This window comes from Drosophila takahashii, chromosome 2L, assembly GCF_030179915.1.
Source record: "Drosophila takahashii strain IR98-3 E-12201 chromosome 2L, DtakHiC1v2, whole genome shotgun sequence".
Classification (NCBI taxonomy): domain Eukaryota; kingdom Metazoa; phylum Arthropoda; class Insecta; order Diptera; family Drosophilidae; genus Drosophila; species Drosophila takahashii.
Genome location: NC_091678.1, coordinates 29463583 through 29474289, shown reverse-complemented (window position 1 = coordinate 29474289; position 10707 = coordinate 29463583). Strand labels below are relative to the sequence as shown.

The window sequence follows — 10707 nt, the reverse complement described above, 5'->3', positions numbered from 1 at the left end:
CCGAGTGGAGTAGAGGGTGATGCTTTCTGGTACAACCGTTTACTCCGCAATCCTTTGGTCGACAATTGTTTCGATGAAGCTTCAAGCATCGAAAGCATGCCTTTCCGGCTTTAGCGAGTTGCCATCTCTGCTCTACGGCGCTGGATTTAAATTGTTCGCATTGTGTTACCCAATGATTTGTAGATTCGCATGCGATGCACTTTGGAGTAGGCTGTTGCTGGACTGCAGATCCCTGGCTCGAACTGGCTGCGCAACTATTGTATTCACAGAACTAGTCTTGTGAGAAAACGGTGTCACGACAGTCGATGCCGCCTGCGCTATTTTGTAAAGCCAGTCGCTGAAGGCCTTAATGGGAGGGACTGATTCGTCGCGGGAGTGCAACGCCCAATTTAATTTGTGGTTACTTGGAAGTTTGTCTACAAGCTCCTTGACTAACATTGGGTTGTTTAAATGCGCTTCTAGGCTGCATGCTTCGATCGTGGCGCAGATGTTGCGCACTGCGAGCGCGTACTCTATTATGGATTCCAATTTTTCTTTGGGCGGCGGTAGCTTCCTCACCTTGTCGATCATCCTCTCCAGAATGTGCTCAGGTCTGCCGAAGAACATTTTCAGCGTGCTCATTACTTCCGGAACTAGGCTAGGAAGTAGAAGCTTATCCTTTACCATTTCGCGTGCCCTGCCTTTTAGGCACTTTTGTAGACGGAGCATGTTTTCAACGTTGGAGAATCCTGCTGCGGAAGTGCTGTGCTCGAATGTACTGATGAACATCGGCCACTCCTCAGGATCCCCGCTGAACGAAGGAAGCTCCTTGGGTATAGCTTGTCTTGCGGCGATTTGGGAAGAGGAGGGTGATGCGGGGGTCGCCTGAAATAGCCCGGCTGTCGATCCGCCTAGTACGTTCATTTGCAATAAAATTTTATACTTCTCCTCTATAAATCTCTGTTCGGAAGCTCTTTTTTCTTCTAACATGTCAAGCATTAGCTGGTTTTTGTTGACGTTAGAGTTGTTGTCGGGGGTAATCTGTACTTCGCCGGACTATCCATATCGACGAGCGAGTTCACTTGCTGCTCAATCTTATTCTGGTTTACGGATAATAAGATGGAGTTGTCGAACTGATTTGGGAGCGGTGATCGCAGTGTCCTTCCAAGTGGGATTCCGTCGCTGCCTCCAGCAAGGCACAAATCGCAATTCCAGTCGCTATTCTCAACGTCTTCGCCGACACCTGCGCAGCGAAAGTGGTACCAACTGTCACAACTGTCGCATTGGACCCAGCTTTGCTCAGTTCCTGTCGCTTTTTTCTTGCATATTCTGCACACCTCTTCGCTCATCTCTGTTCACTTTTGTACGGTTATGTGAACTCGGCGTGTGGCGGAATTGTAGTTGTGTGCGTAATTTCTGCGGTTTGTTGGCTCCGTTTACGTATTACGTTTTCTCTCACCTTTCGTTCAAGAAAGGGATGCGATCGCAATTTCACAATGTTATGGCTAATTGCAAATGCGTCGCTTCGTAATTGTACTGTTATAACGGCAACCACGCGTTTTTAGGAATTTCACAATGTTATGGCTAATTGGAAATTCGTCGCACAAGCCTTTAAGAATAAAGTTTTTCGGTATGTGGCAATGTTATGGCTAATTGCGCATTCTTTATGCAAAGTTTTTTTTCTTTTACACAAAATTTTTTAAGAATGTTGAGAGCGAAACTGAATTGGTTTTACAGCAGCCCACACAACTTATTCGAAACACAGGCGGATAGCAATAAACTATGTGTTTAAAATTAACTTTATTTAAATTTCAGCTTCCGAATCAATGTGTAATACAAAATTGCGTTGCGGAGCACGCTTAAAAACTTTGTCTTCTTTCTTCTCTTATTTCGCTTCTGCCCTTTCTAGCGATGGTTCTCGCGAGCGTGAAAATGAGGTCCATATCGATACCATATCATATTATATCGATACCTCGGGGTGTATATCGAGTGCTTATATATAACAAATTGAAATAAAAATTAAACTTAAATTATGGCGGCAACAGACTTGTTCCCTTTTTTAAACAATGGAACAATAAACGATTCCTTCCATATGGATGGAAATCTTCCTTGACTTAGCGACAAATTAAATATTAATGTTAAGGGAAAAGCTAGATAGGACGAACAATTCCTCAGTATACAACTTGGTATTTTGTCAGGACCCGGTGAAAATATATCTTTATATATTTACTTATTTATTTATTGCCAAACTTATTTAAATGAACATATTTACTGGCGTAGTTGAATGTTTCACTGCAAGTTCTTGTTACACTTGTATCCATATTTTTAATCACGTGTGCTCCTTCTGGGCGAGTCTTGGGTTAAATTACCCATTGTCACTAAACAAAAAGAAAGGAAAACCGAAACACAACCGCAATTGTACTGCGGAATCCTTGTCAATCCCCCGGGGAAGCCAATCCAGTGTTTGCGTCGAGTAGATTGCTGGTCATTGAAGTCTGGGATCCACTAAGAGAGCTCTTTTAGGTAGGAACCGAAAGGAAAGCAGACCTCCACTAAATAATACGAATCCCAGTGTGGGACTATTGCGTCTGGCGGACGGTGGTTAATGGGTTCCCTTAAGGGAAGCGGAAGCGACTCTGTAAATATAATTAGTGAACAAATTGTCATAAATATGGATATGGAGTAACTTATTTTTTAGAGGGGGAGGGAACATGTAGACTGTCGTATAAATTTCCTGCCGTGACCGGTCTAAGGGGCAGTCGGGAACATCTACGGCTGCTACGGTTGGGTGGGAGCGCTGAGGCTTTGGATTAACTGTCCAAAAACCCGAGATATGTCCGAAGGCGTCCTGTGACCTAGAATAGAAAAAATGGGTGGGTTAGCAGTGAATCACTGCTAAAACTTGACCACTAAGCGCTCAATCAGTAGTGAATTTGTATGAAAAATAGTGCTGATTTTAACATGGGCATGTCCTAGGGGCTCATGACTGCCAGAAACTAGCGCTTTCTTAGCACCTGTTCATCACCAAAATAGCGCCTTTTTGACGCTATTTTAGCGCCGAAATATTACCCAAAATCATCAGCAAAGAAAGAGAAAAATAAAAAATATATTGAATTTCATCGCCTTTATCAAACGGTTTATTTCTTTTCACTTCATTTTACTTCATCGTTTTTGGTAAATTATTTTCATACTTTTACATTAAATTAATAGATTATTACCAACTACGGTGACTTGTAGGGTCTTCGGTACGTTTGGCATGGCTTCCGGAGTCTTGGTGAGCTCCGTTTTCGCGCATGGATATTTTTTACACATCTCCGCATCCTCTCCGTAGGCTCTGCAGGCTTCACCTGAACAATGGGATTTGAATTTGGAAAATATATATTTTTATAATATTATATAATATTAGAATATTAGACAAGAACGATAAAAACTTACTTAGAAGTGAAAAAATAACTTCCTTCTGGTCTGTAGGACAAAATGATCTCATCTGAAATTATATTGTTTATGCACCTTGTATCATCAGCTTGAGCTAAAAATAAAACATACAAATTCTAAAAATGAAAAGCTACTGTGAGGAGTCGTAAAACTCCCCACAAATCTCGAGGCAGGAGAGCCCCTAGCAACAGCGAAGGCAGCGAGAATGCGGCAGGCGTGAACTAACGGGACATCTTGGACCTTGGACCCGATGCGTGCCGTGTGCAAAGGGAACTAACGGGACACACTTGGACATTGGACCCGAGCGAGCCGTGTGCAAAAAGGGAAATAACGGGACCCCGCCGCTGCCTATAAAAGGGACGGCGCAGGCGCAGCAGGGGGCAGTCAGTTGGAGTTCGCGCGACAGTCAGTGCAGTAAGCGCCGCAGTTCATGCAGCCAGGAGGCACGAGACGTGTCGGTCGGAAGACGCGACGCTGGCAGCCGGAGTACAGAGAGACAACCAAGATACGCGAGCGAAAGTACAAGTGCAACCAACGAACCAGAGATCAAGATCAAGAGACAAGTGCGAGAATTTAATCGAGTGCGTGGCCGTGAGAGTACCGAGTAACCGAGTGCTCAACACCCAGATCAAGATACCAGAGTCAAGACGCTAGGCCAAGGCTGAGACTGCAACGGTGAGATCTGCAGGACGCAGAGATTGAAGTGGAGACGAGTGCTGGACAGGAGCAGAGTCGAGAGAAGGACGAGCTAGAGAAGGACGAGCTACCGGCAGGGTAAGCGCGGATCAAGAGTTTGTGCCAGGCGTCGGGGTTACGGTGGACTGACGATAAGGCTGAATCCTAGGATTTGACCTGTCGGGACATTTGTTTCTCAGGCTAGAGCCAGACCGACCTCAGGGAATACGACGACACAGGTGGTCCCAGGATCATTCTGGTCGGACCCGAAAGGAAGGTTGTGCAGACTTTTGAGTCCTACAAGCCGGGTGGAACTGGAGAGCCGCCGTTGGAGAACGACGCCGCAGGAGTCCACAAGCAGCACGAAGAGATACGAGAGCAGCGACGCCGTCGAGGAGCGCCGCAGAGAATCGTACGAAGAGAATCTTGAGCCGAGGAAGGCACGTCGCCGACCAGGCAAGCCGCTACAGCCAGCTGACGAAGAAACCAATTCCAGCGAAAAGAAAAACTAAATAAAGTTTTCCGATTTGTCCCAATCGGATATCTCTGCATTTTCTTGGGTCACGGGCAGTCACGCAATACAAAATTGGTGGGACGAACACACAATATCTCTGAGCTAGTCGCGGCGTTTACGTAGCGATCAAACAGTAGAAAACAGTTCGTTACACTACAATAATTTTAACAAGACAAATTTATAATACCCTTTAAAATTACTTACCTAAAAATTCATTCTTGATTAATAGCACTTTTGTTTGAACTCGAAAACAACTTATCACAGTTAGAACGCAATTTAAAAACGCAGAACAACGGCGCCTGCTTTTCAGAAATAGAAAAAGAATACTAAGCGAGAAAAACAACATCTGAAATTTCAATCTCTCTTGTTGTTCTTTTCCCTTTGCCCCGATCGCGCTTGCATAATTTGAGGGAGAGAAATTTGGGAGAGCGTCGTTCCTGGCGCCGTTTAGGTCGGCTCCGTCGGTGACGGTGATTGAGAGAGACGGGTTGGTGAGAGAGTCGCTTCTGCCGAGGCTCTGCCGGCGTCGCAGTCGACGCAGTGCTATTTAGCGCTCGGTCTGAATTCGAGAACTGCAGGGTACCTACACCTCAAGTGCTCTAAGCTAGCCGGCGCTGCCGACTCGCGGACACACGTAGTCCTATTTTGGGACATAACAACTTCTCAAAACGAAGTGTGTTGTAACTGTTTGCATTGTCCAGTTATTTAATGCCTTGTGTATGTCTATTTTAGCCGAAAACTAATAAAAGTGTTTGTGTTTGTGGGTGGTGTTTTTACAACCGTACGGTTTTTTTCAAGAAATGGAAAAAACAGAAATTCTATTTGTGCATAAGGAGTATATATATGGGACGCTCCATATCAACCCGGCCACCCCCCTTTTTTTTTAATTTTCTATGTGGACAGTACCACATTGATTGCAAAGCCCCTTGCTTCCAATATTTTACCTCATACCCATTTTTTCAATGTTACCACTCTTTCGCCGTATATTCGCGCTGAAAAGAAAACACAAAATCATTTTTAACCTGCGAACGAAAGGCACAATCAGCATAGTTCAAAAGCAGAAAAATCTGTCTTTCGATGGCCGATTACGAGAAAAAAAATAGATTTTATTGGACCGTAGATGACCAAGCGATAGCGTTTTTAAAGTCTAAAAGTAGGATTTCGTCCAAAGGGCCAGTCTGCAAAAATACCATTATATTTTTTTCAAAAGGCCCGAGTTTTAACGGACTTTATGCCACTGGTTTCTAATCGAAATCTTTATAGTTTAGATCCGGAAACCAGGGATCGTAAATAACAGTTATTTGTGATTTTTATTTTAAAAAGACTATTGTGATATTTGGTTTTAAACGTCAAAAATAACGTTCTTTTTACTCTTGTCCACAAAGTATATGCATTTCAACAAATCTTGAAAGCAAATTAACTGTTATTCGTTCATGTCTATAAAGTGCATAAAAACCAGTTAAACTGTTAATAAAAACTTGTACAAATCTCAGTAGGCCTTTTAAAATAAAAATCACAAATAACTGTTATTTACGGTCCCTGCCGGAAACTATTAAACAGGAAATTACAGCGCAGAGGCGAAATGCCCGGTAGAGGGCTAAAGGGATTTAATGGACGACTTAAGTATGCCCAAAGGTATGCAGCATTTATTGTATTTTCTTGTACTTCTTTCAGATGAGAACTAAAATATGACTAATCTGGACTATGCAAATATAAATGTAGCATGCATTTAAGATGACTTCAGCAGTCGCAAACTCACTCTCATAGAAATCAGTCGTGCCTTTCTACCATCGTCTCAAATCCAAAGCTTATCTTACAAGTCACAATAACAATTCATAAACCAAACGGTAACTGCAAGTGCAATAAGTGCAAGTGCCAAACATAACCTACGCGCCATACGTAGCATGATGGGAGACCCACCCGACCGGGGTCCACCTCCTGGCCATAGCAATGGGCTTGGAACTCCTTGAAACTATCGGCCCTAAATACATTACCATAGCTAGATCAGACCCAAATCTCGAACTAAGCAACATCTCACCATTCTTGATTAAAAAGCAAATTGACTTTACCTGCAGTGCAAAAAACTCAGAAACGGAACTCTACTAGTTCAAAACTAGAATCAACCTGCAAGCAAAGAGATTACTTCAACTTAAAGCTTTCACCGAAGTAGCCGTAAACGTCCAACCCCACAACTCTCTTAATTTTACCAAGGGAGTCATATACAACAATGACATTAGAGGAATAACAAATAAAAAGAGAACTAGCCTCTCAGCGAGTCTACGACGCTAAGAAAATGGTACTCTCACAGAAACCGGCCTCGTAATTCTTACCTTCAACACGCATGCAGAAACAGCAAACTTTGCTACAACTGCGGACAGGATTATTACTTGGACCCAAACACTAACGACAAATGCACAAGACCAGCACCCTGTTAACCGTAGATGCCCCATATTTAGAACACAACAGGAACTCACAGCATTTAAAGCTACTAAAAAATGCGACAATAAAACCGCTCTCTCTATCTTACGATCTCGTAACACTGCCACCACACCACACTCATATGCATCAATAGCTAGAACTACCCAGCAACAACCAACTAGTCTTAAAAACCATACAACACAACAAAACGCTGGACCTCAACAACTCAAAGGACCCGACCGTTCTCAACAAGGACCAACTAGCTCCAGGAATACTCCAACATCTTATGCAGACCTCTCAACCACACATAATAACTTAGATAATCTAAAACCAACCCAACCCCCTAAACCAACCCCCAGCACTGTCCAAATCTTACCTTTTACCACGTCCAAACGCACGATCGCAAACTTCAAAGCAGCAGCCAAAGCCACCACAAAAAAAACAAAAAAAAACCCAACTACGCCTGAGATATGGAAATTAATTAAAACATCAATCACCCTTACTAACCTAGATCAATGCTAAAAATAATTCAATGGAACATAAAAGGCTATAAGAATAATTACCAAGAACTCCAAATACTCCTCAAACAATTTAACCCACATATAATTGCCCTACAAGAAACCCAAAACACTTATGTATTTGGTGGCACAGCACTACTGGTGCACAATTCTATCTCTCTCACGCAACACCAACTGAACCCAGACTTTGAAGCTATCGCCATTCAGATAAATTCCAAAACTAAATTTACACTAATTTCGACATACATCTCTTCAAACAAACAATTTCGCTAAAACAACTTACTAAACGTCTTTTCTCCTACAAACCTACCCAATATAGTCCTACGTGACTTCAACAGCTGGCACCCATATTGGGGTTCCCCCAGAGCCAACTTTAGTTCATGGACCGTGGACCGGTCAGACTATATACTCCTTAGCGACATATAGCTATGCCACAAAATACAACCTTTTCTCTTAAACACACAGTTCCCTGGTGGAATCAGGAATTTACATCGCTAAAAAACACAAAAAACAATAAATTTACACTTCTTACAAGAAACATAAGTACAAGAAACATTTTAGAAATTAAGAAGCAAACGCTAAATTTATAAGAGCTATTAAGGAAGCTAAAAAACAGCATTATACAACTTCACCTCTGATATTAACCCTAACTCCGACCCGTCTACAATGTGGGCCAACATAAAACGATTATGTGGCCTCCACCCTACAAAACATATACATGCAATTCACAATCCCCTTACACAAGACACATACACTTGCCCTTCAGAAATAGCCTACACCTTCGGTGACCTCTGGTCGCAAGAAGCCAATGACACAAATTTCTCTGATCCCTTTAGAACGAACAAAATCCGTTTAAATACATCAACAAATTACAATCCGAGTCAAGCAGCCAATCAAATCGAAAACGATATATCCTTTTTAGAATTCTTATCTGCCCTGAACTCTATCAAAGGTTACACACCTGGTACGGACCGCATCTCTTATTCCATGATTAAAAACTCACCTTCCTCCTTTAAAATCAGAATCCTCAATCATTTTAATAATATTCTTAGTTCGCACATACCGCAAGCCTACAAAGTTAGTCTAGTCCTCCCTATCCTTAAACCACAAAAAGCACAAATTGATCACAAATCCTACAGACCTATATCCTTAAGCCCATGCATAGCCAAAATACTAGATAAAATTATTGCTAAAAGGTTGTGGTGGTTTGTTCTAACGAACAATCTCATTCACAACAACCAGTTTGGATTTAAAGGAGGTAAATCAGTTCTGGACAGTCTACTATATAAAGACCACCTAGCAACAAGATCCCTCTCCTTAAAGCGCCACCTCTCAATCATCTCCTTGGACTTTTCCAAGGCTTTTGACAAAATAGGTATCCACTCAATAATTCAACAACTTCAAGAATGGCAGCTAGGTCCCCAAATCATAAACTATGCCTCCAACTTCATGAAAAATAGGAAAATTATTATCAAAAACGGCAGAAATATGTCTAGCAGCTTTCCTCTCGACAACGGCATCCCACAAGGTTCATCCATTTCAGTTATTCTTTTCCGAACTTCCTACAATTCCCTAACAAAAATTATAGCCCTACCGAGGCAAATCAATTTCACTGCTTACGCTGACGACTTCCACCTAATTACACTATGCAGCATCAAAAATTTACATCGATGGATGCTATATTTTTGGATTTGTTACAAATTCCCAAGTTAAACTGCGTTTTCCAAAAAGTTCCCCGACGCAAGGATTCTTAGCAAAAGGACCTCAAAGTTCGAAAAATTGTGAAATTGGCCTACTTTCCGGTGCTCTCAGAGGCAAATGGATGCATGGTTTGATTCGATGTTAAAGTTTTTTAAAAGATACAGTCTTTTTCTTTCAAACCCCATACTTAGAATAATTTTAGGATTTTTTTAAGGCAGAAATAAATTCCAAAAAACATAGTCAAAAAACTAAAAAACTTACAGCTGCGGTAAAAATAGTAGTAGTGTTGCCGCCCTGTGTTTTTAAAAGTTTTTTTGTTGTCACTTTTCTTATCCAATTAGTCTATTAGTACAATTATAATTTATACAATATTACCAGGAGAAGATAAATTACAACAACAAACCTTTAAAAACACAGGGCGGCAACACTACTACTATTTTGACCGCAGCTGTATGCTTTTATGTTTTTTGACTATGTTTTCTAAAATTTGTTTCTCCCTTAATAAAAATCTTAAAATTATTCTAAGTATGGGGTTTAAAAGATAAAGAGTGTATCTTTTAAAAAACTTTAACATCGAACCGAGCCATGCATCCATTTGCCTCTGAGAGCTCCGCAAAGTTGGTCAATTTCAGCATTTTTCGAGCTTTGAGGTCCTTTGCTAAGAATCCTTGTGTCGGGGAACTTTTTGGAAAACGCAGTTTAACTTGGGAATTCGTAACGAATCCAAAAATATAGCATCCGTCGAGGTGAATTTAAAAAGCACTAAAAATGCTGCACAGTGTTATCGAACATAATAGAAGAAAAAACCCCATAGTTGACCTCTCTTCCCTCTTTCAGGAAATAGGTCAGTGGTGTTCAGAGCCCAGAGCCTCCCTATCAATTGAAAAATGCGAAAACCTACACATATGCCGTAAACACAACTGTAAATCTGAAATCCGAACCGGCGCCGTGAACATTATAGCCTTAAAACATTATAAAACACCTTTCCCTTTCTAAAATACAACACCAATACATCCTCGCTTATCCACATAGTTAAATCCATCCTTATCTCAAAAATAGACTACTGTCTGCCAATTTACGGAAACGCTCCTAAACACCTAATTAACCGTATAAAAACATCCCTAATTCTAACGACATATCACACTACTTAAAAAAACACATACAATCAATACAAGCTGACATGTACAACAATGTATCTCCTTGGTATAAGCAAATGCTACAGACCTCTTCGCAATTCATCTGCCACTTTCCCCCAAGCACCAACAGAAAAACCCAAATTCTCATACACAGGCTACGATTAGGACACACGAAACTCACCAATGCCCATTACATCGATAGAACACTTCCCAGCACATGCCCTTTCTGCCATCTCTCCCCAATTGATATCGAACACATCATCATCCACTGCCCTTCCTTATCCCAACCCAGATCAGAATCCTTTCATTCACTCAACCCCATCAACATCAT

The 10707-nt window shown here is 41.6% G+C and overlaps 1 protein-coding gene across 7 annotated transcripts in view; it reads right to left on the bottom strand.

Moving 5' to 3' along the window:
- Positions 1 to 1760: 1760 nt before the first annotated feature.
- PDZ-GEF (PDZ domain-containing guanine nucleotide exchange factor) overlaps positions 1761 to 10707 on the bottom strand; it is a 152485-nt gene continuing 143538 nt past the window's right edge. For 5 of the 7 annotated variants that reach the window (XR_011417777.1, XR_011417781.1, XR_011417782.1 and 2 more), the window contains one exon: positions 1761 to 2834. The gene's annotated coding sequence lies outside the window, so the exon portion shown is untranslated. The remainder of the gene's footprint in view (positions 2835 to 10707) is intronic. The other 2 variants (XR_011417778.1, XM_070212333.1) reach the window with 2 other exon arrangements.